At 34.4% G+C, this 21,765-nt stretch overlaps 1 protein-coding gene across 4 annotated transcripts in view; it reads right to left on the minus strand.

Moving 5' to 3' along the window:
- The window catches only part of LOC141397879 (uncharacterized), a 283,294-nt gene that overhangs the window by 131,811 nt on the left and 129,718 nt on the right, over positions 1 to 21,765 (minus strand). For all 4 annotated transcript variants that reach the window (XR_012411544.1, XM_073974708.1, XM_073974709.1 and 1 more), the window contains one exon: positions 21,228 to 21,258. The gene's annotated coding sequence lies outside the window, so the exon portion shown is untranslated. The remainder of the gene's footprint in view (positions 1 to 21,227; positions 21,259 to 21,765) is intronic.

Here is a 21,765-nt window from a genome sequence, read left to right on the forward strand (position 1 = left end):
GAGCACCCCGGGAGTGACAGGACGAAAAGAAGAGTACTGCGTCGCATTAGATCTCTTCCTGAGAAATGCGAAATCATCCAATGTCGGAAAAAGTGAAGTTGAAGAAATCCTCTCGTATCGTTCTAACACTTTTTTCAGTAGAATCTTCCAGCGGCTCTATTTCCAACGTTAAAGGTTTTTCCGGAGTAAGTTCATACTTCCAGAGATAATGACCCAAAAGCTCCAAAAAAATCCCTGCCGGCACATACTAAAATGGTTAGTATGCAAGACCAATCTCAAACCTTTTCAAAAAGTTCCTCCAAACTTAGTTTAAAGTAATTTAATATTTCGAGTTCTCCATGAATCAGAAGTTTTCAATTAAAAAAATTGTTGGTATATGTCAATGATTTGGTATAGCCACACATTACGGTAACTAAAGATTCCACGTATTTGAAGAAAACTCGTGACACAAAATTCCTATATTTTATGTATGCCATAATTATTTTGTTTGGTCAGAGGCTGACTGCTAATTTTTTTCTTGTTTTTCATATTTCGAGTTCTCTTGGACTGGGAATATCCATATGAAATTTATTCGAAAACGTACAAATTTATACGAAACGTCCGCAATTGTCAAGATAAAGGCCCCGAAATTCGAAAAAGCTTGATTTTATTTTTTCCGACAAAATCTAATGGTAAATAACTCATGAATATCCGTTTTCGGACGATGTTTATAAGAATATTTTAAAATATCATACATAGTTGGAAAAGCCGACAAATAGTGGATTTATTAAATACTATTTTTTCACAAATCGTGGGTTTTTTAAAATTTTTTTTTTTTTTTTTTAAATTTTTTCACAAATCGTGGATTTTTAAAAAATTTTTTTTACAAATCGTGGAGTTCTAAAAAAAAATTTTCACAAATCGTGGATTTTTTAAAAAAAATTTTTTTACAAATCGTGGATTTTTAAAAAATATTTTTTCACAAATCGTCGAGTTCTAAAAAAAATTCACAAATCTAGGATTTTTAAAAAAATACTTTTTCACAAATCGTGGATTTTTAAAAAAATATTTTTTCACAAATCGTGGATTTTTAAAAAATATTTTTTCACAAATCGTGGATTTTTAAAAAATATGTTTTCACAAATCGTGGATTTTTAAAAAAATATTTTTTCACAGATCGTGGATTTTTAAAAAAATATTTTTTCACAAATCGTGGATTTTTAAAAAAATATTTTTTCACAAATCGTGGATTTTTAAAAAAATATTTTTTCACAAATCGTGGATTTTTAAAAAAATATTTTTTCACAAATCGTGGATTTTTAAAAAAATATTTTTTCACAAATCGTGGATTTTTAAAAAAATATTTTTTCACAAATCGTAGATTTTTAAAAATCTTGGATTTTTAAAAAAAAAATTTTTTCACAAATCATGTATTTAAAAATAAAAACAATTTCACAAATCGTGGATTTTTAAAAAATATTTTTAACTTGTAACGTGATTACAAAAAATGGAAATATTGGGTATATTAGTGAATTTTGCAATATCTCGGTTTGCTCACTTACGCCAACATACTTTCCATCAATATAAACGAGATCTTTTCTTCTTCCATTGACGGGTATTCCTTTTGGAATACTCCAACCAGAAGCGGAGATATTCGCATAAAAAAACGTTGACTTTTCTCCACATAAGCTTTTCGCTTAGTCCGACTCCTGAATATTATCCGACCATCACCAAACTAAATAGGCTTCTTCCTCTGTGGGACCCGCATCAACTCCCAAAAAATTCGTGACGATCCGATCAAAATTGCGACCTGTAGCCTGATTACAAAAAAAATTGGAGAATGGGATGCATTATCTACTATTGCCATATCTCTGCTATTTGACCACCTACGACAACCTGCTTTAGATCCTTGTAAAGGTGATATTTTCTACTTTCCTTGCCAGGTTTTGCTTTAGATATACCTCTTAAAGAAACAGAGATATTGGCTTTGAAATAAAACGTTGACCTTTCTCCAAATAAGTGTTTGCCCATTCCGACCCCTGAATATTATCCGACCATCATCAAAATCAATAGGCTTCTTTCTCTTTGGGACCCCCATTAACCCCCAAAATTTCGTGACGATCCGATCAAAATTGCGACCTGTAGCGTGATTACAAAAAAATCGGAAAATGGGATGCATTATCGACTATTGCCATATCTCTGCTATTTGACCACCTACGACAACCTACTTTGCATCGTTTTAAAGGTGATATTTTCTACTTTCCTTGCCAGGTTTTGCTTTTGATATACCTCTTAAAGAAATAGAGATATTGGCTTTAAAATAAAATGTTGACTTTTCTCCAAATAAGTGTTTGCCCAGTCCGACCCCTAATTATTATCCGACCATCACCAAAATCAATAGGCTTCTTCATCTATGAGACCCCCATTAACCCTCAAATTTTCGTGACGATCCGATCAAAATTGCGACCTGTAGCGTGATTTCCAAAAAAAATAGAAAAATGGGATGTATTACCGACTATTGCGATATCTCCGTTATTTGGTTACCTACGCCGACCTAGTTTGCATCATTGTAAAGACGGGATCTTCTTCTTTCAGAGTCAGACTTTGCTTTTGGAAAGTTTTCAACCAAAACTGTGATATTCGTCAATAAAATTAAAATCGCAAAAATGAAAATTGGGGTTTTATTAGCTACTATTGTGATATCTTCGTTGTTTGATCATCTACGAGCATCTGCTTTACATCATTAGAAAGGTGATATTTTCTACTTTCATTGTCAGGTTTTGTTTTTGGAATACCCCATATAGAAGCTGAGATATTCGCTTTGGAAAAAAACGTTGTCATTTTATCCACCTAAGTTTTTTGCCCTTTCCGACCCCTAAATATTATCCGATCATCACCAAAATCAATAGGCTTCTTGCCCTCCGGGACCCCTATCAACATACAAAATTTCGTGACGATCCGATCAAAATTGCGACCTGTAGCGTGATTACAAGGTTTAGATGGACAGACGGACAGACGGACAGACGGACGGACGGACGGACGGACTGACGGACGGACACACATAGCCAGATCGACTCAGCTCGTCGAGACATTCATTTTGGTATATATAAGTATGGGTCTGCGACCATTATTTCGATGCGTTACAAACTTTTTGGCCAAAACCAACTTATAATACCCTCCCCACATAGTGGTGTAGGGTATAAAAATCCAATATTTTTAAACAAATATTTTTTAAAAAGTACAAGATTTGTGAAATTGTTTTTTTTTAAATCCATGATTTGTGAAAAAATATTTTTTAAAAAATCCATGATTTGTGAAAAAATATTTTTAAAAAAATCCAATATATTTAAAAAATATTTTTTTAAAAATCCAAGATTTACGCAAAAAATATTTTTTAAAAATCCACGATTTGTGAAAAAATATTTTTTAAAAATCCACGATTTGTGAAAAAATATTTTTTAAAAATCCACGATTTGTGAAAAAATATTTTTTAAAAATCCACGATTTGTGAAAAAATATTTTTTAAAAATCCACGATTTGTGAAAAAATATTTTTTAAAAATCCACGATTTGTGAAAAAATATTTTTTAAAAATCCACGATTTGTGAAAAAATATTCCCACAGAGGAAGAAGCCTATTTAGTTTGGTGATGGTCGGATAATATTCAGGAGTCGGACTAAGCGAAAAGCTTATGTGGAGAAAAGTCAACGTTTTTTTATGCGAATATCTCCGCTTCTGGTTGGAGTATTCCAAAAGGAATACCCGTCAATGGAAGAAGAAAAGATCTCGTTTATATTGATGGAAAGTATGTTGGCGTAAGTGAGCAAACCGAGATATTGCAAAATTCACTAATATACCCAATATTTCCATTTTTTGTAATCACGTTACAAGTTAAAAATATTTTTTAAAAATCCACGATTTGTGAAATTGTTTTTATTTTTAAATACATGATTTGTGAAAAAATTTTTTTTTTAAAAATCCAAGATTTTTAAAAATCCACGATTTGTGAAAAAATATTTTTTAAAAATCCACGATTTGTGAAAAAATATTTTTTAAAAATCCACGATTTGTGAAAAAATATTTTTTAAAAATCCACGATTTGTGAAAAAATATTTTTTAAAAATCCACGATTTGTGAAAAAATATTTTTTAAAAATCCACGATTTGTGAAAAAATATTTTTTAAAAATCCACGATTTGTGAAAAAATATTTTTTAAAAATCCACGATTTGTGAAAAAATATTTTTTAAAAATCCACGATTTGTGAAAAAATATTTTTTAAAAATCCACGATTTGTGAAAAAATATTTTTTAAAAATCCACGATTTGTGAAAAAATATTTTTTAAAAATCCACGATTTGTGAAAAAATATTTTTTAAAAATCCACGATTTGTGAAAAAATATTTTTTAAAAATCCACGATTTGTGAAAAAATATTTTTTAAAAATCCACGATTTGTGAAAAAATATTTTTTAAAAATCCACGATTTGTGAAAAAATATTTTTTAAAAATCCACGATTTGTGAAAAAATATTTTTTAAAAATCCACGATTTGTGAAAAAATATTTTTTAAAAATCCACGATTTGTGAAAAAATATTTTTTAAAAATCCACGATTTGTGAAAAAATATTTTTTAAAAATCCACCATTTGTGAAAAAATATTTTTTAAAAATCCACGATTTGTGAAAAAATATTTTTTAAGAATCAGCGATTTGTGAAAAATATTTTTTAATAATCCACGATTTGTGAAAAAATATTTTTTAAAAATCCACGATTTGTGAAAAAATATTTTTTTAAAAATCCACGATTTGTGAAAAAATATTTTTTAAAAATCCACGATTTGTGAAAAAATATTTTTTAAAAATCCACGATTTGTGAAAAAATATTTTTTAAAAATCCACGATTTGTGAAATTGTTTTTATTTTTAAATACATGATTTGTGAAAAAATATTTTTTAAAAATCCACGATTTGTGAAAAATATTTTTTAAAAATCCACGATTTGTGAAAAAATATTTTTTAAAAATCCACGATTTGTGAAAAAATATTTTTTAAAAATCCACGATTTGTGAAAAAATATTTTTTAAAAATCCACGATTTGTGAAAAAATATTTTTTAAAAATCCACCATTTGTGAAAAAATATTTTTTAAAAATCCACGATTTGTGAAAAAATATTTTTTAAGAATCAGCGATTTGTGAAAAATATTTTTTAATAATCCACGATTTGTGAAAAAATATTTTTTAAAAATCCACGATTTGTGAAAAAATATTTTTTTAAAAATCCACGATTTGTGAAAAAATATTTTTTAAAAATCCACGATTTGTGAAAAAATATTTTTTAAAAATCCACGATTTGTGAAAAAATATTTTTTAAAAATCCACGATTTGTGAAATTGTTTTTATTTTTAAATACATGATTTGTGAAAAAATATTTTTTAAAAATCCACGATTTGTGAAATTGTTTTTATTTTTAAATACATGATTTGTGAAAAAATATTTTTTAAAAATCCACGATTTGTGAAAAATATTTTTTAAAAATCCACGATTTGTGAAAAAATATTTTTTAAAAATCCACGATTTGTGAAATGGTTTTTATTTTTAAATACATGATTTGTGAAAAAATATTTTTTAAAAATCCAAGATTTTTAAAAATCTACGATTTGTGAAAAAATATTTTTTCACAAATCGTGGATTTTTAAAAAAATATTTTTTCACAAATCGTGGATTTTTAAAAAAATATTTTTTCACAAATCGTGGATTTTTAAAAAAATATTTTTTCACAAATCGTAGATTTTTAAAAATCTTGGATTTTTAAAAAATATTTTTTCACAAATCATGTATTTAAAAATAAAAACAATTTCACAAATCGTGGATTTTTAAAAAATATTTTTTCACAAATCGTGGATTTTTAAAAAATATTTTTCACAAATCGTGGATTTTTAAAAAATATTTTTTCACAAATCATGTATTTAAAAATAAAAACAATTTCACAAATCGTGGATTTTTAAAAAATATTTTTTCACAAATCGTGGATTTTTAAAAAATATTTTTTCACAAATCGTGGATTTTTAAAAAATATTTTTTCACAAATCGTGGATTTTTAAAAAAATATTTTTTCACAAATCGTGGATTATTAAAAAATATTTTTTCACAAATCGTGGATTATTAAAAAATATTTTTCACAAATCGCTGATTCTTAAAAAATATTTTTTCACAAATCGTGGATTTTTAAAAAATATTTTTCCACAAATGGTGGATTTTTAAAAAATATTTTTTCACAAATGGTGGATTTTTAAAAAATATTTTTTCACAAATCGTGGATTTTTAAAAAATATTTTTTCACAAATCGTGGATTTTTAAAAAATATTTTTTCACAAATCGTGGATTTTTAAAAAATATTTTTTCACAAATCGTGGATTTCTAAAAAATATTTTTTCACAAATCGTGGATTTTTAAAAAATATTTTTTCACAAATAGTGGATTTTTAAAAAATATTTTTTCACAAATCGTGGATTTTTAAAAAATATTTTTTCACAAATCGTGGATTTTTAAAAAATATTTTTTCACAAATCGTGGATTTTTAAAAAATATTTTTTCACAAATCGTGGATTTTTAAAAAATATTTTTTCACAAATCGTGGATTTTTAAAAAATATTTTTTCACAAATCGTGAATTTTTAAAAAATATTTTTTCACAAATCGTGGATTTTTAAAAAATATTTTTTCACAAATCGTGGATTTTTAAAAAATATTTTTTCACAAATCGTGGATTTTTAAAAAATATTTTTTCACAAATCGTGGATTTTTAAAAAATATTTTTTCACAAATCGTGGATTTTTAAAAAATATTTTTTCACAAATCGTGGATTTTTAAAAAATATTTTTTCACAAATCGTGGATTTTTAAAAAATATTTTTTCACAAATCGTGGATTTTTAAAAAATATTTTTTCACAAATCGTGGATTTTTAAAAAATATTTTTTCACAAATCGTGGATTTTTAAAAAATATTTTTTCACAAATCGTGGATTTTTAAAAAATATTTTTTCACAAATCGTGGATTTTTAAAAAATATTTTTTCACAAATCGTGGATTTTTAAAAAATATTTTTTCACAAATCGTGGATTTTTAAAAAATATTTTTTCACAAATCGTGGATTTTTAAAAAATATTTTTTCACAAATCGTGGATTTTTAAAAAATATTTTTTCACAAATCGTGGATTTTTAAAAAATATTTTTTCACAAATCGTGGATTTTTAAAAAATATTTTTTCACAAATCGTGGATTTTTAAAAAATATTTTTTCACAAATCGTGGATTTTTAAAAAATATTTTTTCACAAATCGTGGATTTTTAAAAAATATTTTTTCACAAATCGTGGATTTTTAAAAAATATTTTTTCACAAATCGTGGATTTTTAAAAAATATTTTTTCACAAATCGTGGATTTTTAAAAAATATTTTTTCACAAATCGTGGATTTTTAAAAAATATTTTTTCACAAATCGTGGATTTTTAAAAAATATTTTTTCACAAATCGTGGATTTTTAAAAAATATTTTTTCACAAATCGTGGATTTTTAAAAAATATTTTTTCACAAATCGTGGATTTTTAAAAAATATTTTTTCACAAATCGTGGATTTTTAAAAAATATTTTTTCACAAATCGTGGATTTTTAAAAAATATTTTTTCACAAATCGTGGATTTTTAAAAAATATTTTTTCACAAATCGTGGATTTTTAAAAAATATTTTTTCACAAATCGTGGATTTTTAAAAAATATTTTTTCACAAATCGTGGATTTTTAAAAAATATTTTTTGCGTAAATCTTGGATTTTTAAAAAAATATTTTTTAAATATATTGGATTTTTTTAAAAATATTTTTTCACAAATCATGGATTTTTTAAAAAATATTTTTTCACAAATCATGGATTTTTTAAAAAATATTTTTTCACAAATCATGGATTTAAAAAAAAACAATTTCACAAATCTTGTACTTTTTAAAAAATATTTGTTTAAAAATATTGGATTTTTATACCCTACACCACTATGTGGGGAGGGTATTATAAGTTGGTTTTGGCCAAAAAGTTTGTAACGCATCGAAATAATGGTCGCAGACCCATACTTATATATACCAAAATGAATGTCTCGACGAGCTGAGTCGATCTGGCTATGTGTGTCCGTCCGTCAGTCCGTCCGTCCGTCCGTCTGTCCGTCTGTCCATCTAAACCTTGTAATCACGCTACAGGTCGCAATTTTGATCGGATCGTCACGAAATTTTGTATGTTGATAGGGGTCCCGGAGGGCAAGAAGCCTATTGATTTTGGTGATGATCGGATAATATTTAGGGGTCGGAAAGGGCAAAAAACTTAGGTGGATAAAATGACAACGTTTTTTTCCAAAGCGAATATCTCAGCTTCTATATGGGGTATTCCAAAAACAAAACCTGACAATGAAAGTAGAAAATATCACCTTTCTAATGATGTAAAGCAGATGCTCGTAGATGATCAAACAACGAAGATATCACAATAGTAGCTAATAAAACCCCAATTTTCATTTTTGCGATTTTAATTTTATTGACGAATATCACAGTTTTGGTTGAAAACTTTCCAAAAGCAAAGTCTGACTCTGAAAGAAGAAGATCCCGTCTTTACAATGATGCAAACTAGGTCGGCGTAGGTAACCAAATAACGGAGATATCGCAATAGTCGGTAATACATCCCATTTTTCTATTTTTTTTTGGAAATCACGCTACAGGTCGCAATTTTGATCGGATCGTCACGAAAATTTGAGGGTTAATGGGGGTCTCATAGATGAAGAAGCCTATTGATTTTGGTGATGGTCGGATAATAATTAGGGGTCGTACTGGGCAAACACTTATTTGGAGAAAAGTCAACATTTTATTTTAAAGCCAATATCTCTATTTCTTTAAGAGGTATATCAAAAGCAAAACCTGGCAAGGAAAGTAGAAAATATCACCTTTAAAACGATGCAAAGTAGGTTGTCGTAGGTGGTCAAATAGCAGAGATATGGCAATAGTCGATAATGCATCCCATTTTCCGATTTTTTTGTAATCACGCTACAGGTCGCAATTTTGATCGGATCGTCACGAAATTTTGGGGGTTAATGGGGGTCCCAAAGAGAAAGAAGCCTATTGATTTTGATGATGGTCGGATAATATTCAGGGGTCGGAATGGGCAAACACTTATTTGGAGAAAGGTCAACGTTTTATTTCAAAGCCAATATCTCTGTTTCTTTAAGAGGTATATCTAAAGCAAAACCTGGCAAGGAAAGTAGAAAATATCACCTTTACAAGGATCTAAAGCAGGTTGTCGTAGGTGGTCAAATAGCAGAGATATGGCAATAGTAGATAATGCATCCCATTCTCCAATTTTTTTGTAATCAGGCTACAGGTCGCAATTTTGATCGGATCGTCACGAATTTTTTGGGAGTTGATGCGGGTCCCACAGAGGAAGAAGCCTATTTAGTTTGGTGATGGTCGGATAATATTCAGGAGTCGGACTAAGCGAAAAGCTTATGTGGAGAAAAGTCAACGTTTTTTTATGCGAATATCTCCGCTTCTGGTTGGAGTATTCCAAAAGGAATACCCGTCAATGGAAGAAGAAAAGATCTCGTTTATATTGATGGAAAGTATGTTGGCGTAAGTGAGCAAACCGAGATATTGCAAAATTCACTAATATACCCAATATTTCCATTTTTTGTAATCACGTTACAAGTTGGAATTTTGATCGGATAGTGACGAAATTTTTGGGGGTAGATGGGGGCCCCACATAGGAAGAAGCCTATTGATTTTGGTGATAGTCGGATAATATTTAGGGGTCGGAATGGGGAAAAACTCATTTGGAGACAAATTCAAAGTTTTATTCTTTGTGAATATATCGGCTTCTAGTAGGGGTATTCCAACGGCAAAGTCTGTCAATGGAAGAAGAAAATATTACCTTTACATTGGTGTAAAGCAGGTTGGCGAAGGTGGTCAAACAAGGCAGATACCACAATAGTCGGTAATGCATCCAATTCTTCCATTTTTTTGCAATGAAGCTACAGGTCGTAATTTTGATCGGATGGTCACGAAATTTTGGTTGCTTATGGGGGTCCCAGAGAGAAAGAGGGATATTAATTTTGGTGGTAGTCGGATTATATTCCCTAAAAGAAATGTTTACCAGTGAAAAGTTTATGCACAGGGGTAGTGGTGTAGGGTATCACATGGTCGGCCCCGTCCCGACTATAGCCCATTTGACAACAGAATCGGTTGCAACTTTGTATTTTGTGTTTCCAGAGGCGTAGAAATATTTCTACCATAAAATGTTTATATAGGTCCACGTTTTGATAAAGCCCCCATAGGACGATATCTCCCGATTCTGGAGGTTTTGGCCTCATTATCACACTGAGATGGCTGAAATTTTGTATTTAGTCTTCGTTGGGGGTATAAAACGTCCCACCCCCAGAAATTTGTAGGTATAGGTCCGCGCCATCATATAGCCTCCATAGAACGGTAACTTCCGATTTTCGGTATTTTGAAGATTGTGGCCACATTAGTCCACCGAAATGGCTGAAATTTGTGGTGGAGGGTATAAAAATTTCGGCCGGACCGAAATTTACGCTTTTCCCATTTGTTTTTAAAATATGCTGTTCACAAATCGTGTATTTTTTACTTTTTTTCGCAAATCATTGACTTTTTAAAAAAAATTTGTTCACAAATCATGGACTTTTTAGAAAATATTTTTCAGAAATCATGGATTTAAAAAAAATACAAATCATGGAATTTTTAAAAATATTTTCCTTTTAAAAAATATTTTTCAAAAATTATGGACTTTAAAAAAAAATTTGCAATGCATTGGCTTTTTAAAAAATATTTTTTTTCACAAATTATGGATTTAAAAAAAAAATATGTTTTCACAAATCGTGGATTTTTTAAAAAAATATTTTGATTAATTGTATTATGTCTTTCAGTTCGTAAGATTGAAAAATTTATAGTGGCTAAGAACGTTAAGACCTCGATAACACTTTCTCTTGCTTAGTTCGAATCTCAGCTGGGCTAATGCAGAATTTTTATCTTAATTTATCCCTTAGAGCGACGGTCAATATTAAAGTTATATCTGATATATAAAGTATCCAAAGTCCCACACATAAAGCCAATATGCTGTTTTCTTCTCATAAAAAAACCAACCTTTCCTATCGGTAAAACCATACTCTATATATTAGTTTATTTTCCTTGAAGATAATCGAGTACATCTATTTGGCCACAAAAGAAAGAAACAAAAATGTGGTACATAGCTCCACTTAAAGTCCCCACAAATTTCCTTGATTTCTGTTACATGAAAAACATATTAAATGGATCAAAGGCATTTCCTTTCACTTAGCAAATAATTTCAATAATAGACTCACATTTGAAGTCTCAGCTGCCGCAGCAGCAGCTTATCGAGTTCATTAGGAAATCATCACTTATTTAAATGAAGAAAAAACAACAAAAAATATCGAATAGAAACTTCATATCATTTGCCATTTTGTGGTGGTAATAGAAAGTAAAGCAGAGACACTAAGCCAAACAAACATCCAACATACACAGCCACTGTCTGCATTACTGTCTGGTGGTGGTAATCCACAAAAAAAGACCAAACCAAAGAGAGAAAGAAAACAAACCAACGGAAAAATAAAAATATAAATTTCATTGTAAAACTTATGACACATTTTCCTCAAGAAATGTTTCCCTATGCGTTTTACAGTCGCAGTGAGGCAGCGCGCACTGCCAACCAAGTCGGTGCATATCATTGACATCACGCTACTATATTTTTATGATTACAATTTCAATTCGTATTCATTTTTGACAATTGCAGCGTGTTTGGCATAATTCCTAATGTGAAAAAAAACAAAACAAGATATGCACAAATATTCAGAGCCACAACAGAGTAACCGCACAAAACGAACAAAAAAAAACGTTACAGTTTCAAGCATTTTCACTTTCATCGTTTTGACGATATTCACAATTCCCATTAAGTTAGAAATGATTACTTCTTTTTTTTGAAAAAATATTCACGATTTTCTAGTAAATTTCTTTGCTAATGATTGCGTAATGGTGTTGTTTTGTTTGGTTTTTATGGCTTAAGGGCGCTTGTGAGTAAAAGACATTTAAACTTTCATGTGTATGGCCGTTACACATTTTAATTGGGTGTAAACAAAAGACTTAGACAACAAACTTTTCTGTGATAAACCCAGCCTAAAGAGGCAAGATGGGTGTTGTTGTTGTATGTGATGGGTTTTGTCTGTTTTTTTTTTTCATATTATTTATTCTAGTCACACATTTCTTTCTTGCGTTAACCAAGCAACCAACCACCAATTTGTTGTAATTGTATAATTGTCCACAGCTAAATAAATAAACCTAAAAGGTGTCGTCTGTTTTAACAGTTGCAGTTTATAGTTTTTGTTTTCAAGCTTGACAGAAAGGAAAAGTTTGCTTTTTTACATATTTATTTTGTCTTAATAAATATTCACTTCACGAAAGTTTTAGTTTTAAAACAGACAAATTGATGGAAGTTTCGCTTGCAGTTTCTTATGAATTGTCGTCTTACATTACGCTGAAGAGGGTTTAACGAAACAATTTGTCTAAAATGTGTATCACATTTGCAAATTACATGCATACCCATTTGATGACTCATTTCGGTGATCTCTTTTGTTCGAGAGGTACCAATATAGACCATCTTCGAATTTCCTGTAACACGTAGGGGATTAGAGATACCAAGGAACGGTCCTGACCGGCTTTAACATGGCAAAGTCCAGGATTTATCTTGGTCCCTCTCTCATCTCAAGTGGACACTGACCTCCGCGTGGTGTCACCTGGGGAGCTGCCTTTAACACCCGTTAAAGGTAGTGAGCTAACATGTGACGCGCGTTCACCCATAAAAACGTTAAAAACTTGGGCTTGGGCGCCGGGTTAGTAACCCTCCCCAAGAAAAAGCAACCTACTATGAAAAACAAAAGAAAAGAAAAACAAATCCCTCTAAAGTTGACGACCCCCGCAAACGTTTTAAGGACCATGATCTGCGAATCTGCACCTGGAATGTTCGCACATTTTATAGCGAAGGTGCAGTTTACGCATTGGCAGATGTACTTGAAAAGAAGAAGGCCGACATTACTGTCATACAGGAAATACGATGGAATGGGAAAGGCGTCACAACAACACCAAACGCTGACGCACTGTATTATAGCTGCCATAGCATAAAGTATGAGTTTAGTTGGTCGGAGGTTAAAACACCTGGTCTCCAGCTTCACACCAGTGAATGAAAGACTTGCTACAATTCGAAAAAAGCAAAATTCTTCAACGTCAGCTTTTTTTGCGCTCATGCACCCACTGTAGACAAGGACGAAGTGACCAAAGGTATATTTTATCAGCGCTTAGAAGAAACATATGACCGTTGTCCTGCCTATGACTTTAAAATCATTCGAGGCGATTTTAATGCCAAAATTGGAAAGGAGAATATCTTTGGCCCAACAATCGGAAAATTCAGTCTCCACAGTGAAACTTCTGACAATGGTATGAGGCTGATAGACTTCGCAGCGGCAAAAAGCATGGTAGTTAGCAGCACCAGATTTCAACATCTCGATATCCATAAGGGCACCTGGCTGTCTCCAGATCAGAAAACAAGGAATCAAATTGATCACGTTGTGATGGATGGAAGACATTCATCGAGCGTGTTGGATGTGGGTTCGTTCCAAGGAGCAAACATAGACTCGACCACTGCCATGTTGCAGCAAAGGTACGCACCCGGTTAAACGTAGCAAATAAAGTACGAACAGATACAACACGAAAGTTAGACATCGGCAAGCTGCAATCACAACAGATAGCCATAGCATATTCCACTCAACTAGCCCAATTGCCTAATCAAAGCACTCCTCATCCCTATAACATATCAGCGCAATGACAAAGCATTGTCCACTCCATGCAAACAGCCGCAAAATCCATACTTGGATACCAAAGACCTCAACCAAGGAATCCATGGTATGATCTGGAGTGTCGTGCTGCTACCGAAGAGAAAAATGCGGCATATAGGCTACTTTACAATCAGTAGCAACGCGTAGCGCACGAGAAAGGTATCGGGAAAAAAGGAGAGAAAAGAAACGTCTTTTCCTCAGGAAAAAGAGAGAGATGGAAAGGTTAGGTTAGGTTAGAGGATGTGCAGCCACTAAATGTGACTGCGCCACTCGGAGACCTTATGGTCCATTGTGATCATCCTTTAGAAAAAGTGGAGAGAGATAAAAATAGATAAGAGAGATAGAATAGAATTAATAGGATGAATAGATAAATAGGAATAAAAAGAATTAAAAGAACTAGGAAACAGATAAGAAAACGAGGTAGGCAGAATAATCGAAAAGACAAAGCGTTACGCGTTTAGGTTGCGCTGTCCCAGCCACTTTAGATTTTTAACGATGTTGCAGATTACAGTAGGTTCCACAGTTGAGTAGAAGGTTAGAGACGGCGGAAAACGAACACCCACTAGTCTGTGTCGTCTACGAGCCAGAGCTGGACAACGACACAGGAGGTGTTCGATCGACTCCGACTCCTCCTCATCCTCACAGAGTCTGCAGTAGTCATTAACATCCCTATCCCATTTAATGGTAAAGGCCCTGACATAGCAGTGTCCAGTGATGACTCCCGTCGTTACCTTCACTTCCGCTTTGCTCAGGTTCAACAACGAATTCGTTCTTTTGGCTGACAGAGACGGCCATATGGATCTTGCCACAATGCACCTAGGTTCATTGCGCCACAATTCACTGGCTCTTTCGTCAGAGAACGCTTCGACTTTTTGGAAAAAGTGACAGATGGGTGGTTTGATAGAGTCAGTGATAGCTAGATCAGCGGACTGTGATCCTCGTCTAGCTAATTCATCTGCTTTTTCATTACCCTGGTAGTCACGATGTCCAGGTACCCAACATAGCCGAAAGCCGTTAGTTAGCGCATCCAGAGCTGCTCTACACTTGAGGACGACGTCGGATTTGATGTTACAGGATTTGATGGCTTTAAGAGCCGCTTGACTATCCACATAGATAGTCACCGGTTCAAAGATTTCTGCATCCAGATCTTTAATCAATTCCGCCGCCTTCCAAATCGCGAAGATTTCAGCCTGGAACACACTACAGTTGCTGTCTAGCCTGTATGTGCGTTCAAGTGATAGACTTTCACAGTAGACACCGGCACCGGTACCTTCCTCCATCTTGGAGCCGTCTGTATATATAGCCAGACCGCCCAGAGGGGGGTTACTGCGGTTCCAGTCGTCTCTACTAGGTATAATGACTTCTATATCGTCAAATCTCAAGACTGGTGATATATAGTCACTTATTTTGCCACAATGGTTCACAAAAATACCTGATTCATTCAGGATACACCCATGCCCATAGGTACGACCACGCCAAAGACCCTGTTCATGAAGCCGCAGGGCACTCCTGGTTGCCTGACACTTAATGCTGATACTCAATGGTCTTAAGTTCAGCATTGCGTTCAGTGCAGCCTGTGGCGTGCTCCTGGTAGCTCCAGTAATAAGAGTTGCGGCGGCCCTTTGTACCTTATCGAGCTTAGTGGATGTTGACTTTTGAAGCAATGAGTGCCACCAAACGAGAGAACCATAGGATAGGATGGGTCTAACCACTGTATTATACAGCCAGTGTATAATCGAAGGAGTTAGTCCCCAGCTTTTCCCAATGGAGTTCTTACATGAATAAAGTGCAATCATTCCCTTCTTCGCCCGCTCCTCAGCATTCCTATCCCATCGCAATTGACAGTCAAGGATTGTGCCAAGGTACTTTGCTTCGGGGGAGAGTTGGAGCTGCACCCCATCCAGTGTTGGTGGAACAAAGGCGCCGAGCTTACGCTTCCTTGTGAACATTACCAGTTCCGTCTTCGTTGGGTTAACCCCAAGGCCATTAGCCTTGGCCCAGCGTGATAGAGTTGATAGTGCTCCTTGCATAAGCTCCGAAATGGTTGACGGAAATTTACCGGAAATCAGCAGTACCACGTCATCGGCATAAGCAACAACTTTGATACCTTGATTGTCCAGCTCCATCAAAATATTGTTTATAACAAGGAGCCACAGTAATGGCGAGAGCACACCTCCTTGAGGGGTGCCTCTAGTCACTGTTTTCCTTATTTTTATCTCCCCAATGCTAGAATTTATAATCCTGCTTTTAAGCATATTATTAATCCAGCACGTTAGGGGTTCAGGTGCATTAACTTTCTTCAGTGAGAGATTAATGGACTCAAGTTTTACATTGTTAAAAGCTCCTTCTATATCTAGAAAGGCAGCCAAGGTAAAGTTTGAGTCTTCCATGTTTTTCTCAATGAAGCCGACCACCTCATGCAAGGCAGACTCAACAGATTTACCTTTAACATAGGCGTGCTGTGAGTTGCTTATAGAGACGGTGTCTACCTGACTCCTTATCTCCAGGTCGATCAGTCTTTCGAGTGTCTTAAGGAGAAAGGATGATAAGCTTATGGGTCTGTAGTCTTTAGGTGCAGAGTGACTAGGTTTTCCCGCTTTGGGAATGTAAGTTACCTTTACCTCCTTCCACAGCCCCGGTATAAAAGAGAAAGTCAAGCACGCCCTAAAAATCTCCTCCAGGATTTGGTATAAGGTCGGTGATGCAAATTGTAGCATCGCCGGCGTTATGCCATCCGGCCCAGGAGACTTATAAGGCTTAAAAGTGCTGACCGCCCACTTAATTCTACTTCTGTTGACCACCCTGTCAATGAGTACCAAATCCAAAGGCTCCTGAACTCGGAAGTCGTCACGCTCGTTGTTGACAGTATCCTCATCCTTGCAGCCTGGGAAGTGGGTCTCCGCAAGGAGATCAAGAGTCTCAGTGGCGGAGTCTGTCCACGCACCATCTTGTTTCTTGATACTTCCAATGGATTTGGGGTCCTTGGAGAGTAGTCGTCGAAATCTAGCTGCGTCGTTAACTCCTTCTACCGACTCACAGAAGTTAACCCAAGATGTTTTCTTTGCCCGCTTGATTTCACTCTTATATTTATTGAAACTCACTTTATAGGAGTCCCAATCAATATCGAGTTTAGTCTCATGCGCCCTGTTATACAGTCGTCTAGTGTTTTTCCTAAGTTCGCCAAGCTCCTTGCTCCACCACACCGGTTGAGATTTCCTCCCAGGATATGTTAGTGGACAGGACTCCTTATGGCAACGAAGAAGAACATCAGTGAGATTTTTAACGGTTCCATTGAGGTCATCAACTGTTTCCGTACTAATATTAGGAGTTAGTTGCGAGTTCGTTAGTTCCGTATATTTGTCCCAGTTTGTCCTTCGTGGGTTCCTATAAGGAATTTGGCGACCTCTGTCCAGAGAGACATCAAAGAATATCTGCATATGGTCCGAAAAGGAACATTCTTTAGATGGAAAAGCGGGAGTGTGAAAAAATCGGGATGTACAGGAGCCAGAATGAAGTCCGAAAATTCTACCAAAGAGTGAAGCATCAAACTGATGGCTTTGGTACATGCACATTCTCCTGTAGAGACCAGCAAGGTAATTTGGTAACTGATACAGATAGTGTGCTCAGGATATGGAAAGAACATTTTTCGAAACTGTTGGTATCCAATAGCAGCGAAGACGACGAAGATACCATAGACCCAATCCCAGAAGATGGTATTGAATGTATACCGCCCATCCAAGATGAGGTAAAGACAGCAATAAATCGGCTGAAGAATGATAAGGCAGCAGGAGCCGATGGCTTACCAGCCGAGCTGTTCAAAACCGGAGGCGACACGCTGATAAGGTGTATTCATCAGCTAGTTAGCACCATCTGGCAGAAAGAACGAGTACCCGACGATTGGAACCTGAGTATCCTGTGCCCAGTATACTCTAACTATAGGGGCATAAGTCTACTCCCTATTGCCCAAAAGATCGTGTCAGGGATATAGTGCGAACGACTAAAGCCTATGGTAAACGAGATAATTGGACCATACCAATGCGGCTTTAGACCTGGCATGTCCACCATTGACCAGATATTTACCATGTGGCAAATCCTGGAGAAGACCCAAGTGATGCAGATCGACACCTACCAACTTTTTGTCGATTATAAAGCAGCCTTCGATAGCCCGCTACGTTGAAAGGTATTCCAGGCCATGTCTGAATTTGGTATCCCCGCAAAGCTCATTCGGCTTTGTAAAATGACTTTAACTGACAGTTAAAATAGGAAAAAACCTCTCCGAAGAATTGTGTACCAAAAGAGGTTTCAGGCAAGGAGACAGCCTCTCGTGTGATCTCTTCAACATCCTGCTGGAAAAGGTTATTGGAGAAGCAAACGTCAAAAGAAGTGGCACATTCTACACCATTAATCACATGTTACTTGCTTATGCTGATGATATAGACATCATGGGACGATCAGTAAAAGAAGTAACAGATACCTTTATGAAGGTCGAAGGAGAATCTGCTAACGTGGGTCTGGCGGTAAACGGCGGGAAGACTAAGTTGATGTTGTCGACGCGCAATGCGTCCATAGAGATCGGGCCAACTGTTGACGTTGGTTGCTATAATTTTGAGATAGTAAAAGACTTCGTCTACCTCGGCACAGCCGTACACACAACTAACGACATCAGTTGTGAAATAAAAAGGAAGAATTGTATTGGCTAACAGATGTTACTTTGGCTTAAGTAAGCAGTTTAAAAACAAAGACACATCTCGTCAAACAAAAATAACGCTTTACAAAACACTGATACTACCCGTGCTGATGTATGGTTCCGAAGCCTGGGTACTTGTGCAAGCAGATAAGGCAGTGCTTGGTGTGTTTGAGAGAAAAATTCTTCGAAAGATCTATGGACCAATCTGCGTTGACGTTGAATAGCGACGTCGCATGAACCACGAGCTGTATCTGCTATACAACAACATCAATATAGTTAAACGTATTGAGATGCAACGATTGCGTTGGCTAGGCCATATCATAAGAATGAGCGATGATGAATACGCTAAAAAGGCGTATAAATATGAGCCGCTTGGCGGTGCACGCAGAATTGGCTGGCCAAAGAATAGATGACGCAAACAAGTGGATGAAGAGATGACAAGGCGCGATATTCCAGAAAGAGAAGCAATAAACAGAGAGAAATGGAGATCTTTTCTTAGTTCGGCTTATAGAACAAATGTTCTGTAATGGGCCAGCTAAGTATGTAAGTATAATCGAGCTAAAGAGTCACAGAAAGAAACACATGTCGTTGTAATCAGGACCACATTATCTGATTTAACCAATACCTATTTCTAAACGATCCTCGTATATAATTTAATTTCATAATAATATGTATATAATTAAATTGGTCATTCCGTTTGTAACACATCGAAATATTCTTCGGAGACCCTATAAAGAATATATATTCTTGATCATGGAAAATTCTAAGCCGATATAACCTGTCCGTCCGTCTGTTGAAATCAAGATACTGCTCGCAGCTTTAAGATAGGGCTTTATAATTTGGTATAGACGTTTCTATTACTCCTATGATGTTTGATATTGCAAATGGGATATATCGGTTCACGTTTTGATAAAGCTCCCATATAACGGTAACACCCGATTTACGGTATTTTGAAGGATTTAGCCTTATTATAACACCGAAATGGCTGAAATTTGGTACTAAGTCTTTGTTGGGGGTACAAAACTTTACCACCCGATTTTCGTTATTTTGAAGGTTTTAGCTTCGGTATTTTTAAGGTTGTGGCTTCAATATTCCTCCAAAATGGCTGAAATATGGTATTTAGTCTTCGTTGGTGGTGTAAAACTTTCCATATGAAATTTGTCGGTATAGGTTGTGGCTTCAATATTCCTCCGAAATGGCTGAAATCTGGTATTTAGTTTTCGTTGGTGCTATAAAACTTTCCCCCAGAAATGTGTCGGTACAGGTCCACGCCTTACTATAGCCCTCATAGAACGGTACCTCCCGAGTTTCGGTCTTTTGAGGTTATGGCAACAATAATCCATCGAAATAGCTGAAATTTCGTATTTAGTCTTCATTTAGGGTATTTAACTTTTCCCTCTAAATATGTCGGTCTAGGTCCACGCCTTCATATAGACCCCATAGAACAGTACATCTCAGTTTTCGGTAAGCTTGTTGCCTCAGTATTCTACCAAAATGGCTGAAATTTGGTATTTATTCTTCGTTGGGGTGCAAAACTTTCCACACCTTCATATTGCCCCCATAGAAGTGTACTTACCGATTTTCGGTATTTTGAAGGTTGTGGGTTCAATATTTCACAGAAATGGCTGAAATTTGGTATTGTTTATTTAGGGTATTCAACTTTCCGCTCTACATTTGTCGGTATAGTCCACGCCATCATAAAGCCCCCATAAAACGATACAGAGATTGAGACCGTTGAACGTCTTTCTTTGGGTTTTTTAAGACAAGCCAGCAACAATTCAAGAGCTTCAGGATGTATTGAAACTGATTCTAGAGCAGCGTTAGACCAGAGAGCGCACACGTGCCTTTACTTTTTAATGGTAACATTGGAAAAAGAAAAAAGTGTCAAAATTTCTCAAAATTGCTCTCTCATGAACATTTTTACCAGAAAAGTAAGGGAACGAAAAAATGGTAGATCTGGTAGCAATGTCAAAAATAAACATAAAAAATCAATTTTCGTCTTTTATTTCACAGTTTTTAATTTAGTTTTGTCAGCGTTCGACTTTTTCTTCTGTTTTTTCTTCATTGTGAAATAATCGTCAAACAAAAGTCGAAAAATCAGTTCTACCATTTTTTGCCAACAGAAATTTTGCAGGTAGCCAGTGGTAGAAGAGAAAGGCATATGTGCTCTCTCTCCTCTCTCACTCTTTTAAAAATTGCTCCCAGTTTTGCCACTTTTTGGGTTTAAGGAACGCTTTGCAGGTTAAAAATGGTAACAAGTGGTAAAAATGGTAACCTCAGGTAAGTAAAGGAACACAGCTAATGACACCCCAAATGTATGCAATAGAAATAGTTGGTGCCTATCGCTGTTCTAGAGACATTCACTATATTATCTCAGTAGGAAAACAGATTCAAAAGTACTTAAGATATGCAAACTCGATCTGTGTCTACACACTTACATCTGATAAGCCTGAATAGCTGTATAACAACCAGTGAAATGATCTTAGCATATTGATTAGATGTGTGTGTGGGGACTTGGTCCAATTTTCAACAGAACTCCATAGGGCATGATAGCTCAAGCAATAAAATTAATTAAGAAAGTTCCAAATTATCAACAGAAAAGTTCGAAAAGTTAATATAAATAACTTACATTTAATATCCTAGAGATTGTTGCCAGAGATCTGAAAACGAAAACCAAAAAACATTTTATTAGAATAAATGATTGATTTAGGTAAAAACTATTAATATTAATATATTATAACGAATATTAATAAAAACTATTAATATTATTGGATGACTTGTCTTTAAATTTTCTCCATTTAAAGATGAACCGATTTGGTCCAAAATTTGGCTTTCGCAATATTTTGTCCAAACTTAGTTTCAGTTCGTAGATGGGTTATATCATTCCACTCCTTCCGGTACCTCCCCCACAAAAGTTCGAAAATGTTCGGAAAATTTGTGCGCACGATAACTCGTCGGTGTCATGCTTAAGTGTTCCATACGCCATTTTTGACTTTTTGAGATACAGGAGGTTTCTGGGGTTTTCCGGTATGCTCTTTCTGAATTTCTAGTCGGCTTTCTCTTATCTGCTCTAGTTTCCGAGATATCTACGCCTCGACGGGAAAGCATAAACTTTTTTCAGTTATGAAATTAATATTTTAAAAACTTACAAGTTTAAAAACACATTT

Source organism: Musca autumnalis, unplaced genomic scaffold (genome assembly GCF_047663935.1).
Source record: "Musca autumnalis isolate F117 unplaced genomic scaffold, ASM4766393v1 scaffold_3, whole genome shotgun sequence".
Classification (NCBI taxonomy): Eukaryota; Metazoa; Arthropoda; class Insecta; order Diptera; family Muscidae; genus Musca; species Musca autumnalis.